Source organism: Macaca nemestrina, chromosome 11 (genome assembly GCF_043159975.1).
Source record: "Macaca nemestrina isolate mMacNem1 chromosome 11, mMacNem.hap1, whole genome shotgun sequence".
NCBI classification, from domain to species: domain Eukaryota; kingdom Metazoa; phylum Chordata; class Mammalia; order Primates; family Cercopithecidae; genus Macaca; species Macaca nemestrina.
The window spans coordinates 57689235-57711624 of NC_092135.1; the positions used below are offsets into that span (position 1 = coordinate 57689235).

Consider the following 22390-nt stretch of genomic DNA (forward strand, 5'->3'; position numbering starts at 1 on the left):
GGCGCCCCGGCCCCGCCCCCGCCGACCCCGACCAATCAGACGTGCGTCTCCTCGGCCCCGGGGCGTAGCGGGCCGGGTGTGGGAAATGAACAGGGCGGGGCGCTAGATACCTGCGTGGGGTGGGACCCGCGAGGAAGAGGGACTTGCGGGTCGGTGGGAAAGCCAGGCACCGCACAGGCTCCTGCACTGGACGGTTTGGTCCCCGCCTCTTCATCAGCCAAGCTGGGGAGATGCGGCCCTTACTGGGACTTGGCACCGCCCTGGTGGGTGGGTTCTGTCAGTTTAGAACCTTGGGCTCTGCCTAGCTCACTGTGGTCAGGTACGACTTCTCCATTCCAGCCTGGACTGGAAAGAGACCCACGGTGTCTCTTGCCCCGGAGAAGGAAGTGAGCACCTGCCGCGTGGGTGACTGCGGCCAAACCTAAGAATTCAGTCGTCCTTGGCAACGTCTTGGGTATTTTGATAGTGCAAATGGTACACTGCAGTTCTACCCATAGTTGTTAAAGAATTAAAAGCAAGAATTACTAGAGTGACCAAACGACACTTCCAAGGATGACTTACGCTTTATAACAATTTGAGCTTTGCGAGTAAGCTCTTTGCGTAATAATTTAATGATAATAATAATTAGCTGGTAGAAATGTAGAAGTCTGCACGCAGAACCAGAAATTTCATGTCCCACTCTCTTCCTGTGGACACTGCTATCATTAAAAAGAGACCAAATTATTAATGACCTAAGTTGCTCAAAAGTGAATGTTTTATACTTTTAAATCCGTCTTTGCTGAACACATAATGTGTACTTGAGGTGGCCTCTATCCTTGTTGCATGAGGACGCAGAGACCTAGTTGCTCTTCCTGACTTCCACTGCTGAGGCTTCACAGACGGCTCCCAAACCTGCCTTGGCTCTGTCCTCTCCCCAGGGTCTGGCCTTTCAGTTCCGTAGATATAGTGAGCACCTACCATCCCAGGATCTGGGCACTCCATGGAACAGGAGGACAAAAAGACATCTCTGCCCTCCCTTTAATACTGGGGAGACTGGGGCACTGTGATGGATAATATTGTCAGCTTGATTGGAATGAAGGAATGCAAAGTATTGTTCCTGGGTGTGTCTGTGAGGGTGTTGCCAAGGAGATTAACAGCGGACTGGGAGAGGCAGACTGGCCCTCAATCTGGGTGGGCACCATCTAATCGGCTGACAGCATGGCTAGAATAAAAGCAGGCAGAAGCTGGAAGGACTTGACTGGCTGAGTCTCCTGTCCTTCATCTCCTCATCTTCATCTAGATGCTTCCTACCCTTGAACATCAGACTCCAGGTTCTTCAGCTTTTGGACTCTTAGACCTATAAAAGTGGTTTATCAGGGGACCGCTGGCCTTCGGCCACAGACTGAAGGCTGTACTGCTGGCTTCCCTACTTCTGAGGTTGTGGGACTCTGACTGGCTTCTTTGTTCCTCAGCTTGCAGACAGCCTATTGTGGGACTTCACCTTGTGATCGTATGAGTCAATACTCCTTAATAAACTCCCTTTCATATATACATGTATCCTATTAGTCCTGTCCCTCTAGAGAACCCTAATATAGGCACACGCAGTGACACAGGGCAGAATGAATGGGGAGACTCTGACAAAGTTTGAAGGAAGGCAACATCTTAGCTGGGTCTTAAAGAATGGGTAGGAATTTCAGCAGGCACAGCTGGTGGGAGAAAATTAGCGACAGGGCAGAGACTAGAAAATGCAAGCAGAGTCAGAAGACAGTCAAGAGTCCAGGGTAGCTGCCCTGCAGGGTGTATGCCTTCGAGAGAGATCAAAGTGGTTGTGGTGGGGGCCCCAGTGGAAATGACAGCAGAAAGGTGAGTTGTGTCTGTTTTGTGAAGGGCCTTGACTTTGTTCTAAGGAACACATGGTGGGAATTTCTGAGTAGGAGAACCTGCCACTGATCTGATCCCCTCTGCCTCTGTGGCTGCCTGCCTTTCTTTCTGATCCTGCCCAGCTTGGAGATCCTTGAGGGCAGTGGTCTTGCCGTATTCATTATCACATCCTCAACACTGGGCACAGGGCCTGTCCCAAAGTAAGCTCTCAATAAATGTTAGTTTAATCAAGGAATGGATTCCTAGGGCCGCCACCTTAGCCTAGGGCTGTATGAGCTCCTACTTGCATTATATTGCAATAATTTCTCAATTGACCTTACTGCCAACAGTTATTATCCTCTCTGGCAAATGAATCATTCTAAACACTGTTTGGAACATGCCACTTTTCTACTCAAATCCTTTCAGTGCTATTTGCATATAGCAGGAGTTCCTAAATGCTACTTAAGGGGAATTATGAAACCCTGAAATTTTATGCAGCTTTATAAATGCACTGTTTTTTGAGGAGGAGGAAGAAGGGTACAAGGCTTTCATGAGAATCCCAGAGAAGCCCACGGTACAAAAAGAAAACTCTAAGACAAAAAGCAAGTACCTCTATAATCTGAACCTTTCTCTTTTTTTGAGACGGAGTTTCACTCTTGTTGCCCGGGCTGGAGTGCAATGGCGCAATCTCAGCTCACCGCAACCTCCACCTCCTGGGTTCAAGTGATTCTCCTGCCTCAGCCTCCCAAGTAGCTGGGATTATGGGCATGTGCCACCACAGCCAGATTAATTTTGTATTTTTGGTAGAGACGGGGTTTGTCCATGTTGGTCAGGCTGGTCTTGAACTCGTTACCTCAGGTGATTCGCCCGCCTCAGCCTCCCAGAGTGCTGGGATTACAGTTGTGAACCACTGTGCCTGGCCTAATCTGACCCTTTCTCTTTACTGCCTTCATATGTCACTTTGGTTCAAGCTACCTGTCTGAACCTATCTTGCCTTTTCTTATCTCTGCCCATATATGCATATCCAGAATGCCATTTTCCCTGTACTTAGTTCCAACCTTTCTTGAAGTTTCTGTTTAGATCTGACATTTTATGTAAAACACTTCTATCAAGGGGTTAACCCTCTTCCAAAAATGTACATAATAGTGTGCATTCCGTTCACTTGGCATTTAACATGTATTACCTCTCGCCACGATTTTTTTCTTCAGGGACGTGCGCTGATTATTTCACCTAGGTTATAGATTCTCAGTAAATATTGTCAATGGTGACAATAAAAAGCAATGTGTCCTTCAGGTCTCACCTTGGATGTTACTTTCTCAAAGAAATCTTTTTTTTTGTTTCTTTTTTACTCTATGGTCTAGGTGAGCTTCCTTTATAACAGGTTCTCCAGGCTTTCCACACTTCTTCCTGATAGCACTTAGCACAGCTGGAGTAGATCATTCTGTGCTTGCTCATTTGTTTAATGTGTATCTCCCTCACCAGGCTGCAGGCTCCATGAAGACAGTGACTATGCCTGCTTCATTCACTTCTGTGTCCCTAATACCTGGCACATGATTTGCTACATGAATGAATAAGTAAATATATAGTAATGCCTCATAAATGATGTAGGCAATGGAAGGTCTAGACATTTAAAAGAGGGGAAAATTGGCTTGGGTGGGAGCAGCAGTTATCAGGCACTGAACTGGATGTCCTTGGATGAGAAGCATTCAGTAGATAGAGGCAATGAGGATGCTACAAGCTGAGACAATGGTGTAAACAAATTACAAACATCTGCCACCCACTGGGAGCCAGGCCATGTGCTAAGCATTTCCCATGTACTCTCTTGTTTAGGAATCATCCTACAAAGTAAGTATTCCTATAATCCTCATTTTATAAATGTGGAAACTAAGAGAACACAGAGAAGACTGATACCTAGACCAGGTTAATAGCCACAAGTGAAGACACTATGATGGAAATCTAACTATAGAACTTGAATGAGTGTGTGAGAGTGTTAGTAATATTTTATTCCCAATCACAATTAGGGAGGAGGGGTAAAGGAGCTTTTAGAACCTCTGAAGTCATATTTTTTAATTATAACATAAATCATACCCAAAAAAAGAACAGCTATGCTTGTTGGCCTTTGTGATCATATTCACCTTACTCCCACATCAAGGTAACCTCTCCTCTGAATTACTCATCACTCTTTCTTTACAGTTTTCCCATGTATCATTCATTCCTTAAAGAGTACCTATAATTTTACATATTTTTGAATTTTATGTAAATGAATCATTTCAAGGGTTGGGTTTTTTTGTCACTTGTCTTTTTGCTCTCAATTCTGTCTGTGACATTCTTCTGTGTTGGTGTGTGTAGTTGTAGTACATTCATTTTTATGTAACATTTCATTATAAGAATAAAGGACACTTTATGCATTCTCTTGTTGGGGGATGTTTGAGTAGTTTCCCGCTGGGTAGTTTTCATTTGGGTAGCTTGCTGCTCTTAATGCTCCTGTGAAGTTTTTGTACCTGTCTCTTGGTGCGCATTGCTAGAGTTTCCTGAGGATATGGTCCTAGAAGTGGAATTCCTGGAGCATAGGGTATGTGTAGCATTACAATTACTGGACAATGCCAATGTGCTTTCTGATTTACACTCCCATTGGTGTATGTAAGCATTCCCACTGCTAAACATCTTCATCAACATTGGCATTGTAAAATTTTTGGTGGGGTGTAAAGTGGTATCTCCTAGTGGTTTAAAATTGCATTACCCTGATTGCTAATGAGGTTGGACATATTTTTCTCTGTGTATTGGTTATTGGTATTTCCTTTTCACATTCTTGTACAGGTTATTTGCCTGTTTTCTCGTAGATCTGTTCCCTGCCCTTTTCTGCTTTGAATCCCAAGTGGCTACCTTGCATTTCCCAGACCCCCCTTACCTGTTTCCTTCTGGTTAGGGTCAGCCAATGGCCTGAGATGGGAGTTTGGGAGGAGTAGAACCCAGGGTATTTCTTTCCTCTCTGCTTTGGGAGAAGACCAAGCAGTGGCTGTGCCTCTTTGTGGTTCTAGCTCCTGCCTGGAAGCCCCAACCTTTGTGTTCCAACTCTCACCAGGCAACCCCTGCCCTGCTACCAGCTCCTTTTGGGTTCTCCAATGTTCTAGCTCCTACAGTGTATCCCTGGTTCCTACACTGATAACATCCCTTCCCTGTCCTCAAGCCCCATGGATGACAGTAGCTTGTTGTAGTCGTTGCTTTCAGAGTAGCCTCATAAGCACTTATTTTTAGCTCTTCCAGCACTTCTGTAACTCAGTATTTCCCTATATTAAATTTCTTCAATTGAACTACCTAGCATGGGTTTTGTTCTCTTTATTGGACCTTGAAGATATTGATTTTACATACAACAGAATAGTACCTTGGGACAGCATCCAAAATTGAGTTAGATGTGGACTAGAGAAATAACACATGGAACATATTCAACCGCCTGGAGAGTTGTGGCATGAAGAGAACCAGTGTGGGATTCACATAAACTGCAATTATGACGATGCCCACTGATTTTTCCAGGTCTAGTAAGAAGGGACCCGGAGGCCCAGATGAGGACTTTGTCAAAGAATAAATTTTAAACAATTCCCACTACACCACAACAATTAAGATCTGCATTTATTCCTGGTCATAAGTAAACTCTTAAGGACTGTAGTCATGGATGTAGACCTCAAAGGGCAAATATAAGGTTATAATTCAACCACTTAAAAAACAAAAACAAAACAAAAAAAATTGAGCAACTCATCTTATTAGAATAAACTGAACTTTCTCCACAGACTTTAGAAAGAATTTCAGACAAGCAAATACCCAACTAGCATATCTACCGAACAGTGACAGCAGAGACTGGACAAGGAGTAGATGTGGTTGACTCATTCACTTAGTCCATTCCCTGTCCTCTCCCTTTAAGACAGGGAAACTGAGGTGCAGAAATTTTGGTGACCACTGTGGACATGAGAAGCATTAGAGAGATTAGATGTAGACCCCTGAGATTGATGGAAAGATTGCAGAAGTACCAATGAGAGCATCTTAGGGCTAGTTACATGCTTCTGATGAGGGTAGAAGTGAAATTTGGGCACCCAATGGTGGATCACAGGTCAAAAAAATGCTGGTGTTGGTAAGAGTGTGTTACAAAGATCAATAATGTGTTTTGGGTAGGAGTGTAATATCACTAGCATGGTAGAATTCTCTAGGAGACTTTTTCATCCCATGTGCATGTTTTGGAGAATAAGGAAACAATTTCAGTGGTAAAGAGGATTTTCTGGATGTGAGAAATGTGATGAAGAGACAAGTTTTTGACTTTGGCAGAGACATTTATTCATCATATTTTGGCAAAGAGGCAAGAACTGGGGTGATGTGTTTGCCTTTTACTTATGTAATTGGAGGCTCTTTCCTCAGGATGAACTAAATTCATTGCTGATATCTGTTCCAAGAAAACAACAGTTGGAATATAAATCATCAAAGCCCAGGAGTCTCTGCTCCTTGGGAATACTGATCAGGTTTGCGCTTTAGGACAGTTATTTTCCCAACTTTCACAGAAGATAGAAAAGGTCAGATTTTCTAGTTTTGGAAATCAGAGTGTGATGTGACCCTCTTCCAAGCGGACTCATAACCCAGTGTCAAGTCTCAGGACCACCTAACCTGTTAGCTGAATGCTGAATTCCTGATTTTTAGAAACATTTTTGAAGGGTAATAGTGAGAGCCTACTACAAAATTTTAGCACTGAGAAGTATGACATCACGAAATTACTGTATTTATCAATGTTGCCATTTGTGGGCCTTTTCTTGACCTGCCCAATATCTCTCTCTGAGGCAGATGGTCCAATCCTTTTCCTGTTCAAAACAAGACCCAGCTCCAGCTCCCTATGGGCTTCTTTCAGGTCTTACTTTGCTGATAGGCTCAAGGCCACCTGATGTGAGTTCACCACCTCTCTGTAGTCTCGTCTGCTTCTCAATCTTGGAGAAAGAGCCAGCAGTCTTTTTCATTTTCCTTTCTTTTCTTTTCATTACTTTTAATTGACACATAATAATTGTACATGTTTATGGGGTAGAGTGTGATGTTTCAATACTAGTATACAACGTATAATGATCAAATCAGGGTAATTAGCATATCTAGCACCTCAAGCATTTATCATTTCTTTGTGTTGAGAACATCCAAAATCCTCTTTTTTAGCTATTTGAAAATATGGAATAAATAATTGTTAACTATAGTCACCCTACAGTACTACAAAACACTAGCACATATTCCTCCTGTGTAGCTATAATTTTGTATACATTCACCAACCTCTCTGTATTCCCCTTCCAAATGTCCCCCTCCTCTCTGCCCTTTCCAGTCTCTAGTTACCATTATCCTACTCTCTCTCTCTCGTTTTTTTTGAGACAGAGTTTCACTCTGTCACCTAGGCTGGAGTACAGTGGCACCATCTCAGCTCACCACAACCTCTGCCTCCTGGGTTCAAGCGATTCTCCTGCCTCAGCCTCCCAAGTAGCTGGGATTACAGGCACCCACCACCAAGTTCAACTAATTTTTGTATTTGTAGTAGAGACAGGGTTTCACCATGTTGGTGAGGCTGCTCTTAAAATCCTGACCTCAAGTGATCTGCCCACCTCAGCCTCCCAAAGTGTTGGGATTACAGGCGTGAGTCACCACGCCCAGCCTCATTATCTTACTCTTGACTTTTAAATCAACTTACTTAGCTTTTATTTATGAGTGACAATATGCAGTTTTTATCTTTCTGTGCCTGGCTTATTTCACTTAATATAATGTCCTCCAGGTTCATCTGTGTTGCCACAGATGACTTCATTTTATTCTTTTTTATGGCTGAATAATATTCCATTGTGTATGTACGCCACATTTTCTTTATCCATTCATCTATTGATGGACACTTAAGTTGATTTCACATGTTGGCTATTTTGACTAGTACTGCCATAAACATGGGAGTGCAGATATCTCTCAACATACCTATTTCATCCCTTTGGAATCCCAGTAGTGGAATTGCTGGATCATATGATAGTTCTATTTTTAGTTTTTCGAGGAACCTCCATACTGTTTTCCATAATGGTCATACCAATTTACATTCCTACCAACAGTTTATGAGTGTTCCCCTTTCTCTGCATCCTTGCCAGCATTTGTTATTGTTTGTCTTGGATAGAAGCCATTTTAACAGAGGTGAGAAGACATCTCATTGTGGTTTTGATTTGCATTTCTCTGATGATTAGCGATGTTGAGCATTTTTCTTATGTTTGTTGGATGTTTGTATGTCTTCTTTTGAGAAAAATACCTATTTAGATCCTTGGCCCATTTCTAAATCAGGTTCTTGTGTTTTTCCTGTTGAGTTCCTTATATATTGTGGATATTAATCCCTTGACAAATGAATAGTTTGCAAGCATTTTCTCCCATTTTGTAGGTCGTCTCTTCACTCTGTTGCTTGTTTCCTTTGCTATGTAGAAGGTTTTTTTGGTTTGGTATAATCCCATTTGCCTATTTTTGCTTTTGCTGTCTGTGCTTTTCAGGCCTTATCCATAAAATCTTTGCCCAAACCAAGGTCCTGAAGCGTTTCCCCTATGTTTTCTTCTTATAGTTTCATAGTTTTGGGACTTACATTTACATATTCAATTCATTTTTATTTGATTTTTCTATATGGCGGGAGATAGAGTCTAGTTTCATTCTTCTGCCTATGGACATCCAGTTTTCGCAGCACCATTTATTGAAGAGATGTCCTTTTCCCAGTGAATGTTTTTAGAGCTTTTGTCAAGAATCAGTTGACTATAAATTTGTGAATTCATTTCTGGGTTCTTTATTTTGTTCCATTGGTTTATGTATCTATTTTTATGCCAGTATCACGCTATTTTGCTTATTATGGCTTTGTAGAATATTTTGAGGTCAGGTAGTGTGATGCCTCCAACTTTGCACTCTTGGTTCAGGATTGCTTTGGCTATTTGGAGTCTTTTGTGGTTCCATACACATTTTAGGATTTTTTTCTATTTCTATGAAGAATGTCATTGGTATTTTGGTAGGAATTCCATTGAATCTGTAGACTGCTTTGGGCAGTATGATCATTTTAACACTATTAATTCCTACAATCCATGAATAGGGACATTTTTCCATTTTTTTGTGTGTCCTCTTCAACTTTTTGAGTCAGAGTTTTCAAATTTTTCATTGTATATATTTTTAGACTCCTGGGCTAAATTTATTTCTAAGGGGGGAGGTGTGTGTGTGTATTGGAATTGCATCCTGGATTTCTTTTTTAGCTAATTCACTATTGGTGTTAGAAATGCTATTGATTTTTATATGTTGATTTTGTATTCTGCGAGTTTACTGAATTGGTTTATCAGTGCTAAGAATTTTTTGATGGAGCCTTTAGGCTTTCCTATATATAAGATCATGTCATCTGCAAACTGGGACAGTTTGACTTTTTTCTGTCCAGTGTGGATGCCCTTTATTTCTTTCTCTTGCCTGGTTGCTCTGGCTAGGACTCCCAGTACTATGTTGAGTAAGAGTGGTGAGAGTGGGCATCCTTGTCTTGTTCCAGTTCTTAGAGGAAAAGCTGTCAACTTTCCCTCATTCAGTATGATGTTATCTGTGGGTTTGTCATATATGGCCTTTATTATGTTGAGATATGTTCCTTCTATACCTAATTTGTTGAGAGCTTTTATCATGAAGTGATGTTTAATTTTATCAAATGCTTTTTCTGCATTTCCTGAAATCATCATATGGTTTTTGTCCTTTATGTTGTTGATGTGATGCTCATGTTTGTTGATGTGCATATGTTGAACCATCCTCACCTCCCTGGAATAAATCTTAGCCACCTTTTCTTTTCTTTTCTTTTCTTTTCTTTTCTTTTCTTTTCTTTTCTTTTCTTTTCTCTTCTCTTCTTTTCTCCTCTCTTCTCTTCTTTCTCCTTTTCTCTTCCCTCCTTCTCCTCCTCCTCCTCCTCCTTCTTCTTCTTCTCTTCTTCTTTTTTTTGTAGTCTCTCTCTGTTGCGAAGGCTGGAGTGCAGTGGCATGATCTCTGTTAATTACAGCCTAGACCTCCCAGGCTCAAGTGATCCTCCCACCCTACCCTCCTGAGTAGCTAGGACTACAGGCACGTGTCACCCTACCTGGCTAAATTTTGTATTTATTTGTGTGTGTGGAGACAGGGTTTCGCCACGTTGCCCAGGCTGGTCTGGAACTCCTGGACTCAAGTGATCCACCTGCCTTGTTCTCCCAAAGTCCTAGGATTATAGGCGTGCACATGCCCCGCATCCCTCCTGTCTTAACAAAGCAACTTCTGTACTCCCAACCATGTTCCTCCTCTCTCTAGTATTTTTTAGTCTCTCCCTCTCCATGACTCAGAGAAACAGAGACGCTATACATGTTTTAAATGTTTTATTTTTAAACTTTAACTTTTTCATAAATTTAGTGTAGCCTAAGTGTACAATGTTTATAAAGTCTACAGTAGCGTATGGTAATATTCTAGGCCTTTACATTTGCTCACCACTCACTCATTGACTCACCCCAAACAACTTCTAGTCTGGCAAGCTCCATTAATACTAAATGCTCTATATAGATGTACCATTTTTTAAAATCTTTTTTTTGAGACAGGGTCTCACTCCAAAGCCTAGGCTGGAGTGCAGTGGTGTAATCTTGGCTCACTGCAGTCTTGACCTCTGGGGCTTAGGTGATTCTACCACCTCAGCCTACTGAGTAGCCAGGACTACAAGTGCATGCGATCATGCCCAGCTGATTTTTTGTATTTTTTTTTTTTGTAGAGACAAGGTTTTGCCATGTTGCCTAGACTGGTCTCTAACTCCTGGGCTCAAGCAATCCAAATTTGAGGACTGTCTTTTTTCTTTGTGGTATATTTTATTGTATAGACATTTTAAGCTTTGATTTATTCACCTGTATAAATCTTTTCTTTGTGATGATGCATTTCATCCTTGTTTAAGAATTCCTTTCCTATTTGAAGATCATAAAATTATTCTCCTATAATTTCTTGTAAACATTAAGACATTTTCCTTTACACCTTTAGATTTTTAATCCACCTGGGGTACATTTGGCTTTATGATGAAAAATAGAAATTTTTAAATGTTTAATTATCCCAAATTATCCTTTCTACATTGATTCATAGTGCTGCTTCTGTCGTACATACACATTCATAAATTAATGGGACAGTATCTGGGCTTTGTATATAGCTTCATTAAAATGTTTTCTCCCCATCTTTGCACCAATAGTAGCATAATATTTTTATATATTATACCTTTAGAATAAGTCTCAATTTCTGGTAGAGTGAAACAGTTCACTTGTTTTTCCTCTTCAAATTACCTTGGCTATTCCTGCCCTTTTGCTCCTCTATCTGAACTTTAGAATCAGTGCATCCAACTTTCATGAAAAACCTTTTTGGCTTTTCATTGGAACTGCATTTAATTTAAGAACTAATTTGAGAAAGATAACATCTTAATGATGCCGGTCTTTCGTTCTTTGTGATCTTGGCCTTGCTCTTTCTTCAGTCTGGTCTTCTTTGGCATCTGTCTGAATGCTAAACAGGGGATAGGTACCGGATTTGGCAGTTGTTTGGGTCTCACTAAAGGTTTCTGAGTGGAAAGAGTGACATAATGAGAGCCTTGTTTTGATAATATTGGTCTGAAAGTGGTAGCAATTTGATAGGAGACAAGAGATAGAGAAATCGATCAGGACTCTTGCAAAGGTCTAGGGGAACAATAATGGAAGTCTGAATTTTAGTGGCTGCAGTGGAAATGGAGATAAGATAGCTGTGAGAGACTTTCAAAAAATAACATAATTGCTCTCTTTTGTAAGAAAAAGAGCCAATCAGCCTTCCTGCTTCTCTTCCTAAAGACAGATGAATGAAAAGCTCTGAAAGAAAAAGATGCTAAGACTTGCAGGGGTTACTTTCACCTGAGATAGTGAAAAATGATAATCACTGGAATAAGCCCTTAGAGCATCCTATTCCCTACTGCTTTTTCTTCTTCTTCTTTTCTTTTCTCTTTTTTTTTTTTTTTTTTTTTTTGAGGTGGAATTTCACTCTTGTTGCCCAGGCTGGAGTGCAGTGGTGCACTCTCGGCTCACTGTAACCTCCGTCTCCCGGGTTCAAGTGATTCTCCTGCCTCAGCCTCCCGTGTAGCTGGGATTACAGGCACCTGTGACCACACCTGACTAATTTTGTGTTTTTAGTAGAGACAGGGTTTCACCATGTTGGTCAGGTTGGTCTTGAACTCCTGACCTCAGGTGATCCACCCACCTCGGCTTCCCAAAATTCTGGGATTACAGGCGTGAGCCACCGCGCCCAGCCTCCCTACTGCTTCTTTTCAGAAATTATATTGTTCCCTGAATTCTAGTTCAAATAGACCTCTTCCATGAAGCCAACCCTGATTCTATCAGTTAGAATGAGGATGCCTGACAGATTTTCCTTTGTATGACAATTATGTAGATACTTGTCATTCACATGGGAGCTGGCACCAAGTCTTACGTTTTTATTCCCTACTCTCTGGCACAATTCGTTTTAATACAAGTGAAAGAATACCGAGTAACAATGGATGATCACTCAAGAATAAAAATGGAAACCTTTGTTTATTCTATAAATGACACTGGGTGTTTCTTCTCCCTTTTGGGGAGTGGGGTCTGGACCACTGTGCTAAATGAGGCCACTACAAGCGAATTTGGGCAGAATCTTTATGGGTCCTTCTATCCTCAATTCCTTCAAAGACACCTTGTATATTTTGTGACTTCATCGATTGTTCTATTGTTTTATAATGTTGTTAGTATATGATGACATTTGTGTGTGAGTTCAATAGTTATTTGGTTTAAAGGATTTTTTTAGTGTTTTATTATTCTTACAGTGAAATAATGTAAGGTATAAATCACCTACCATATTACTGTATGCAATTTGTAGAATGAAAGATAGATACCTAACAATTCAAAAATTAAAAACAGAATACAATCATAAATAAAAGTGTATCCTGTCTACCATGTAAATAGCTGTAATAGGTTTCTGTCCCATGGGTGCTCAGACTTCGCCTGTGAGTTAATGAAAACCTAAGAATATATTATTAAGGTTCTTAAGCGTGGTTCAACTCACATTGTTCTCAGTGAGAAAGGCTGATTTATGGAGGCTTTCTGTGTGTGTGCGTGTGTTATGTGTGTGTTTCCTATTGAAGTTATATTCCCAGGTTTGTTTCTTATATTCTTGTCTCATATTTTGAGACAAAATATGTCTCATATTTAATTCATCTCATATTTAAATGACATTGACACATTGTCATTTCCACATTGGATACAGAGAGTACTTTAGTTTCTTTAATTTGACACACTCAGTTCACAATTGTTGCCTGCATTTGTTATCACTTTGCCATTCTAAAGCCCAGCAGACACTATCCAAATGAATATGAATGCATTATCTGGAGAGAGCTCTGGTTCTTGCCTTGTGCTTCTTATACTCTGAGAGGTTGCCATGGCCCATATTCAAAGCCCCTGATGAGGCACATATTATAATTCTCCATTCCACATGACCCTCAACCCTCATCATAGCTGATTGGATGAGGGATGGGTGCTTGCCTGAAAGACAAGCCAATCTCTAAGTGGCTTAACAGAATATGAAATGGCCTTTTCTGAGATGGATGGGTTCCCCAGAAGCAGGTACTGGGATGAAGATTTGTATAAACAGGCCCTGGTGAAAATAAATCTGCAAATAAAATCCAGGGAGTTTGTCTTGTTGCCACAGGACTCTTGAGGTAGGACATATTCCCAGAAAACCACTAGTAGGGTAGTGGGGAACATGCAACAGGAAAGAAAAGTAAGACAAACAAGGGTGGAATCAAGCAAAGCGCTGTGGAAGGTAACTGTCTCAATTCCACAGGGAGTGGGTCTGGAGATGCAGGGGTCACATCATAGACAGTTCCACCAGGGCTAAGGGAGCTGGGGTATTTACACTTCTATACTTGTCAATCATTGGCTAATGCTGAACCTGGGGGGATATGCATTCCCAGGCACTGTCTGCTATCTCTGCATGCAGAAAAAGCTGCCTCACGCAGTCTGAGGGCAGCCCTCTGACAAAGAGATGCAGGTGCTGGTTGTTGGGAGTAAAAGCATGCTGGAAGAGAAGTACACAAAGAGTACAGCCATCAGAGGGGATCTGCATGGAGCCTTGTCACCGGGTTCTATAGGCCCAGTATGAGAGGTTTCTCAGCAGAGACTACTGTGATTATTGGAACTAATGAAATCCTCTCTTTTAGGGATTTTGGGTATGAGCTACACATTTAGCAAGAATTAATAAAGCAGCAGCATCTAGGAGCATGAAGAAACTCAAGGAGTTAAAAAGAATAGAAGCAAAAGTGTACTGTTATGTGTGCGTGGGTGTGCCCTGGTCTCGCTCAGCTGCACTCTTTAATTCCCCTTGGGCAGTGGTCTTTCATTACTCTATCACTGCCTTTTGTAATGACAGAATGTCTTAAATATAAAGTTAGGACAGCAGGCATGACTCCCCCAAAGAACCAGGTGGTCAAATCCTTGGGTTCAACTACTTTATTATTCCACTTCCTTCTGTTTCTTCCTTACTTGTCTAGGTCAGGTGAGGTATAGATCATCACTGAACTCAACCTTCTGTGATTTTTCAGTATGACTTATGGATGTCTCAGTAGAATTAGTCTAGAAATTGAAGGTGCTTGTAACACTTCTCTACCTCACTGGAAGGGCCAGCTTCATGGTGGGTAGTAAGCAGTTGCCTACAAACTGTGTGAATTGGTGCCAAGGCTTGTACTATAAGTACTTCAACTTCTGGTCTTTTACCCAGCCCCCAGCTTCTCATTTATTATGTTCATGCAAATGTTTCCTGGAAATGACCCATATCAGTTAATAATCTAAGTTCATGTGCTCATGTATGATGATACAGTTAAAAATTGCAAAACTATTGTTCCACAGAACAATTATTTTTTATAATCTAGAGTAACCCTCAAATCTGTCTTAGTAGTGACTTGCCAGAGAGAGAACTTCAAGTAGATAAACATTAAATTAGTGCAAGGACTACCCACTTTGTGATATTGAGGTGAGCATTTTTTCTGCCCAGGCCTAGTAACTTTATCTATGTGTCTGACATTTTAAGAAAATGCATAAGTAAGACTTCATGTAACCTTTCATGTAGATAATGGTCAGGTCCAGATGAGATTGGGGAAGGGAACGGTGATTTACAATGCCAGTACAGCATGTGAAAACAAAAACAAAAACAAAACAACACAATTAACCTTGAGGCCCAGTACACATGGACCTTCAGCATGGCAGATAATCTAGCTCCTTCTAAAACCAAGTAGCTGTGTCCATATCACTGCACACACCTTACCTGCACCAAGATTTCAACTTCCAGTTGTAATAGTATCTGGGAGCTCCCAGGAGTAATGATGATATGACTACATTACATTTTTTTAAAAAGCAACAACATTCATTAGCATTTTTTGAGCACCTACTCTATGTCTTGCTTTTCTTATATATAAATTTGGACTAATAGTAATATTCACTTCATAAAGTTATTGTGAGAATTAAATGAAGGAGGCATTTAGATCAGAATCTGAAACATAGTTCTGGTGTGTAATAACTGATATTTATTATTATTGTTAGCTATTAAGGTTAGCATTGGAGCGATAAGAAATAGACAAGATATCTCCCTATCTTCAAGTAGCTCTGAGGCTAATGGAAAATGAGATGTATGAAGGAGCATTTATGATTTGGTAGGATTTAGTGCAACAAAAGAGACATATTGAAGTTAGGGTCACAGTTTAAGGGAGGGACTGGCTAATTTTTCTTGAGTATGTCATGGCAGATTTTCCAGAATGGAAGGCCATGGGGTAGCACATTGACACTGGGAACTTGGGAAGGTTGGCATATGGGGTAGTGGCATTAACTGAATATGTAGCGTCATGGAGATATGACACAGTGTAGTGCTCTTGGGATCTGTGAGTGGATGGATACCTAGCAGTGGAGCAAGGTCTGCCTGTACAGTAACATCCAAAGGTGATACTGGATGGTAAGGTGGAGCCATGTCAAGAAAGGTCCTGTGTGCAACATTAGGGGGCTTCGTCCTCATCCTCTGTACACTGCAGATCATTGAAGGGTTTTGACCTCCCCCACCCAAAAAGATATAATCAGATGTAAAACTTAAAAAGATTACACAAAAACTCTGGCAGTGGATACCTTTAAAGTTGATAAGACTGGAAGAACTATTAGGAAAGGCCAGGCAAGAGATGATGTTGAGAGAGTTAACTAGGACAGTATCAATGGGATATAGGTGAGATAAGAGGTAAGAGAAATCTTAGTAGGATATAGGCTATAATAAGCTGCTATTGAAAAGGTTAGAGATATGACTGATATTTAAGGTACAATAAAACCCTCCCGATTATTCTAAAGAAACTTCTCATTTTAATGATGATCAATCCATGTACAATTGAGACTCCTTACATTTCTCTTCAAATTGTATACTGTGCTCTTGGGTTTCATTGCACTTTCCAACTACACTTGTCTCCATTTATATTGTAAAAATTGGAAGAGGAGAATAAAGTCAGCAATCCCTTGATGATCATGGTAGCTTAGCTTGTATTTGCCATAGTTTATTGTCCATGAAAGGTGTCAGAATGAAGAATTTAGAAATACTGTCAAGTTAAAAATGGAGAATTCTAGAAGTATAAAAGAAAAAATGGGATGGTAATGAGAATATGTAAGGAGTATACTGATATATGTTAGAGAATCGCTCTATTAGAGTATCAGCACTATTTGGAAAGCTGTCAACGTCATCTCATATTTAAACTATTAAGTGCATGTTTAAACCGTGCAAGTCTCTTGCATTCATTTCATGGCTAATCAATCCAGTCTGAAATAGTTTGCCAAACAGTAATGGGATTTTCTCTAATAGCCAGATACTTAAGTCACTAGACACCAAATTATGGGATAAAAACAATCAATTCAGCATCCCAGGTAATTATGGGCTTAAAACAATATTGTGTTGAGCCCTGGCACATACCTGCTCATAGCAGATGTCTTTGTTTTGGACCATTTTGATTATCTTGGTAACTCTAGCATGATGAATTAACGATGCAAATTATTTTTTCATTTTAATTTTGCATTGTAGATGGAGCTATTGGCCTTTATTATAATTTATTTTCTGTTTCAGCCAAGGTCTAAATTAGAGCAGTACCAGAGGAGAAGGAGAGCAGGTGACATATTCTAGAGCTATTGGAAGGTATAATATCCAGAAGTATAAATGGCTGTTGGGAGGATGCATTCCATGCTTCTGAAGTGGCCAACTGGTAAATGATGGTGCCATTTGCTATGATGAGGGACTCAGGAGGAGGGGAAGATTTAAAGGAAGGTACATTTATTTTTCAGATTTGAGGAATTTTAGATATACACTGAATGAATACGGTAAAAATTCACTAATCCCTTCAGTCTGGAAAGCAGGAGAGAACTATGTTGGAGACAGAGATTTGAGTATTATCAGTGCACAGAAGTAGATAAGTTCTAGGAGTGTCTAAACAATGAAGAATCTGGGGAATACTAACATGTCAGGAAAAGAGATAGGACGAGGCGGCAAGAAGGCAGCCAAGAAGAAAACACTGGAGTGGATAAAGAAACCATGAGGAGAATTACAATTTGAAAGGTTTGGAGACCATTGATTTAATGGCCGACTTAATTGGTTTGATGGTCTCCAAACCTTTTAAATTGATACCCAATCAATAAAGTTTTTTTGAGAAAATTCCATATATGTATACTTACAAGTTATATATATATTTTAATCCACATAATAACTATTAGTAAAATTCAATTTCTTACAAAGTTAGACATAAACTAAATATATCTTTTCTACTGTAAAATGCTTATTTTCCCAATTTTATTGTCTGTCCATAAGGGAATGGTGATGATGTTGTATCTCTGCATACATGAACTTAGTCACAATGAATCATAGTGTCATTATTTGTAAGTTTAAATAAATTTATAAGTTTAAATACATCTAAAATAATTCTTGTAATAAATATTAACTAAACTTCTAAATGACAGAGGAAACTGTTTCATTTAATTAGCAGTGTTTTTCCTTCTTAGAGATTGGTATAGTAATGGCACATCTTACAATCAATAGAAATTGTTTTCTTCCCACACCCCAGTGGATCCTCCATTGTGCCTCACTTTAAGGACTGGATTTAGGCCGGGTATGGTGGCTCACATCTGTAATCCCAGCACTTTGGAAGGCCAAGGCAAGCAGATCACCTGAGGTCAGGAATTTGAGATCAGCCTGGCTGACATGGTGAAACCCCGTCTCTATTAAAAATAATACGAAAATTAGCCGGGTGCTTTGGCGGTCACCTGTAATCCCAGGTACTCAGGAGGCTGAGGCAGGAGAATTGCTTGAACCCGAGAGGCAGAGGTTGCAGTGAACCCAGATCCCGCCCCTGCACTCCAGCTTGGGTGACAGAGTGAGACTACATCTCAAAAAAAAAAAAAAAAAAAAAAGACTGGTTTTAAGAGGGAGGAGTCAACAGTATGTAACATCTTGAAGAAACTAAATAAAATATTGTCTTAAAAATGGAAAAACATTAATAAACTTTAGCAACTAGAAGATCACTGGAGGCCTTCATGGGGGCAGTATCAACAGTAGAAGAGGAGGAACCAGGTTGTAGAGGTTCAAGGAATAAATAGTAGCAGGTTACATTGAATGTATACTTACCACATTCCAGACACTGTGCTTAGGACTTTGCATACAACACTGAGAAGTTATGATTATCCCTAATTTAAGATAATAATTAGAGACTTGCAAAGTCTAAGTGACTTGTACTAGGTCATAAAGCTAAGTAAGTGATCCTAGCAGAATTTGAACCCACGTTGACCGTCTCAAAAACTGAGCTCTTAAATAATATGCTCTAAGGTCTCCCAGCGTGAGGTTAGTGGAGACAGTGACTGAATGTAGACAATGACTCTTCTGAGTAGCCAGGAAACCAGGTAGCTTGCCTATGGGTAAGAGCAGGAAAAAAGGGAAATGGGAACTCATAGAGTTAAGGGAACTTCCCCTCATTCCCTCCTCCCGTCTTTCTTAAAAGACGTGCATGAATTGAGCATTGTTATACAGTGAAGGAACTGAGGCAGGAAAGAGAGAGCATTTGAGGCAATTCTGCAAGAGAGGTGATAACTGATAGGAAGATTGCCAATGATCTATAGCACAGATGGGAAATTCAGCCTTAAGCAGGAGAAGGCTGCCTCCTCCACCACAAGGAGGAAAGTGGTAAGACTGGAAACTGTACAGAGAAGTATGTAGGTTTTACGTGCGGGGGAGGAAGGGAACACATGGAAGAGTTCAAGTGCAGGTTACTTATTTTCCCTGTGGAGTAGGAGACAAGGCCATTGCTTAGAGAGTGTGCAGGCTGGGGAGGAGACGGGATAGTCAGACTTGATAGGTATATTACTAAACTTGAAACAGTAGCTGTGGGGAATGAGAACTGTAGCTTACTTGGGACTGGTTAGAAGCTATAAACTACGAATGACACCAACCTTCATGGTATAGGATTTTTTTCCCCCAATAATGCCTGCCAGCTTGTACCTAAGAACCAAACAGGTAGATTGAAACAACGTTAGGATGTTATGCAGTATAGAGAAGCAACTGTTAGAAGAAAAGGTGGCAAGGGAGTTGAAGACTGCAAGAAAGGTGCAAGGAGCTGATGGACTAGAGAAAATTGGGGTATCGATGGTCTGGAAGCCTCAAGGAAATTACTGGTTTGGCAGATGTAGGGGGAGTAGGAGGAAGCTTAAAGAAGAGAAGAGAGTTGAATCCAGGCATTTTTGCACGTGCCCCACCCCACACCTTGGAAGGGGAACGGTTATCTCCCATTCTCCCGGTGACCATCCTTCTAAACTCTTCCTTTTATGGCAGGGCTGGAAATTGGAAAGCTACATTTCCCAGACTCCCTTTGTCAGTGGAGTTTCAGTTTAGTATCTACTGACTGGGGGACACTTGTATGAGATTTGCAAGGTAATAAAGGAGAAGTCATTTTTTTCCAGCTGCAGCTAGAGGCAAGCTCATCAGCATTGGCAGATGGCAGACATCTGGGAAGACCTCCCTCAGATTTCCAGGCATGCTCCTGAGCATCACTTTGGTGCTGCAGAGCTGAGATCCTCAGTAGTAGTTTCTGCAACCCATGCAACCCTAAATTTCTTGAATTGCAACAGTGGTTTCTCAGATCTTTGCTCCCTTGGACCTTCCAGACTGTATAATCTTCTAATTTTCCATATTAAATATGTTTTACTTGACATATTTAGAGAGCTGTTTCCCTAATATAACCTTGGCTAATATATCCTCCCAATTTTTCAATTAAGCTGGATCATGAGCTTTTCCATGATCACATTCATCAGTCAGGATGATCACATTTCTATCAGTCAGTATTTTTAGTTGCCAGCAACAGAAAATAAATACAGCTAACTGAAAAAGAAAAGAAATTTAATGAAAGGATTTCAGAAAGCTTGCAGAATTGCTGGAAAGGGTGGAGAACCAGGCAGTGAGAATGAATCTAGGGAAAGTGGGACACAAGCAAAATCATGCCATAGAACCAGGGCAGCAACTGCCCCTGTTGAACTCAGAGGCTGCACGTCCCTATTTTTCTTTTTTTCAAGACAGAGTCTCACTCTGTTGCCCAGGCTGGAGTACAGTGGTGCTACCGCAGCTAACTGCAACCTCTGCCTCCTGGGTTCAAGCAATTCTCCTGCCTCAGCCTCCCAAGTAGCTGGGATTATGGGTACATGCCACCACGCCCAGCTGATTTTTGTATTTTTTTAGTAGAGATGAGGTTTCACCATGTTGGCCAGGCTGGTCTTGAACTCCTGACCTCTTGATCTGCCCGCCTCGGCCTCCCAAAGTGTTGGGATTACAGGTGTGAGCCACCGCGCCCGGCCCCTGAGTGTCCCTCATTGAGAAAGCTAAGCTGTGCCCCTGTGCCCTAGACTTAAAGATGACAGGGAAAGTGAGCATCTGATCTTTCAGCTTTTAGAGTCATAGCTGTGACTCATAAGATGGGGAACCTCAAACAAGAGATTCAAATGCTGGGAAGCCTCACAACTGGTAAATGTGTACTCTGACATCCAGTTTGTATACGTGTGTGTGTCTCTGTGTGTGTGTCATAGTTTGTACCTTTTGTTTTCTTTGCCAAACCCTCCAAATGCTCATTGTCCCCACTAAGTCTCCTTATCCTTTAAGATTCCACTTCCTCCCTGAAACCTTCCCAGCTGGAAGTGTCTGCCTCCTGCTCTGAACTCCCAATGCAATTTTTATTATTTGACCTTATTAAATCCTCACTTGATTTGTATTGATATTTGCGTTAAAAATATTAAGTTCTAGCATATTTAAGGTTGAACGAACATTAAAGGTCATCTACTCCGATGCCCGGTAGCTCATCAGCTCATTGAAGTCATGACCTGTCTTCTCCATGTTTGAACACCCCACAGTTGTGGGAGTAACACTTGCTTATGATAAACACCTTTAAATATTAACTTGTATTAAAGGAGCCCCTCCAGGATTTGCTTGTCCTCATTTCCCTGTCTGTTCCCGACACTTCCCACCACCACCACCCCCTTCTCCTTACTCTCACAACCACTTAATGTAACCCAGACAGTCCTTTCTACCGATAACAACTCTTTCAACCAATTGCCAATTGGGAAATTTTTAGATCTACCTGGAAGCCCCGCCACCCTGCTTTGAGTTGTCCTACCCTCCAGATAGAACCAATGTGAATCTTACATGTATTAATTGATGTATTATGTCTCCCTACAGTGAACAAAAGCAAGTTGTGCACCGACCACCTTGGGCATGTCATCCGGCTCTTCTGAAGGCTGTGTCACAGATGCGTCCTTAACCTTGGCGAAATAAACTTTCTAAATTGATTGAGACCTGTCTCAGATATTTCGGGGTTCCCACCTTCCTCACTGCTTTATTGAACAGTGGTCACTTTCTGCTGCTCGGCCTCTCCTTCCTAGCTTGTTTGGGAAAATCATCGGGGTTAGGGCTGTGAGGCAGGCAGGACCCGGGGGAAGGTAGTAGGGGCCATTTCCCTCCCACTCCCCTCCGCTCCTTCCCTGCTGGAGAGCTGGCATGTGACCTGCCCCCTGTCAGTCAGAGGTTTCAGCCTGGGACAGTCAGAAATCATTTCTGGAGGTGGAAGCAGCGCTGTCTCAGGGCCGAGTGCGCAGCATTAGCCCTGGCGAGCTCCCCGGGCAGGCAGCATCGTGGTGGCATTCGCACCAAAGGCTCCTGTGGCCGGCGTGGGCTTGTAGCAGCTCTGGGCTGCCTGCCTCACTTGGTTGCCTCTTGTTTTCTGAGCCTGGTTCTCCAGCTCTGGCTCTGTGTGAGCAAGACCATATCCCATCAGTAAATCCTGTTTCAGCTTAGATGAGCCAGAGTTGGGTGTTCTGTGATTTGCTCCTAAGATCCCTGGCTGGCACATTTTCTTCCTCCATCTCCTAAATGAGAGTATTCCCAGTGGTTCTTTTCCTGGCTCTTTTTTTTCCACCATCCACACTCTTTTAGCCAGAAA

General features: G+C 41.3%; 1 long non-coding RNA gene across 1 annotated transcript; it reads left to right on the forward strand.

Moving 5' to 3' along the window:
• Nucleotides 1-127: 127 nt before the first annotated feature.
• LOC105493183 (uncharacterized) lies at nt 128-21740 on the forward strand. Its single transcript, XR_011609805.1, has 2 exons — nt 128-1310; nt 21631-21740. It is a non-coding gene; the product is annotated as an uncharacterized lncRNA (long non-coding RNA).
• Nucleotides 21741-22390: the final 650 nt, after the last annotated feature.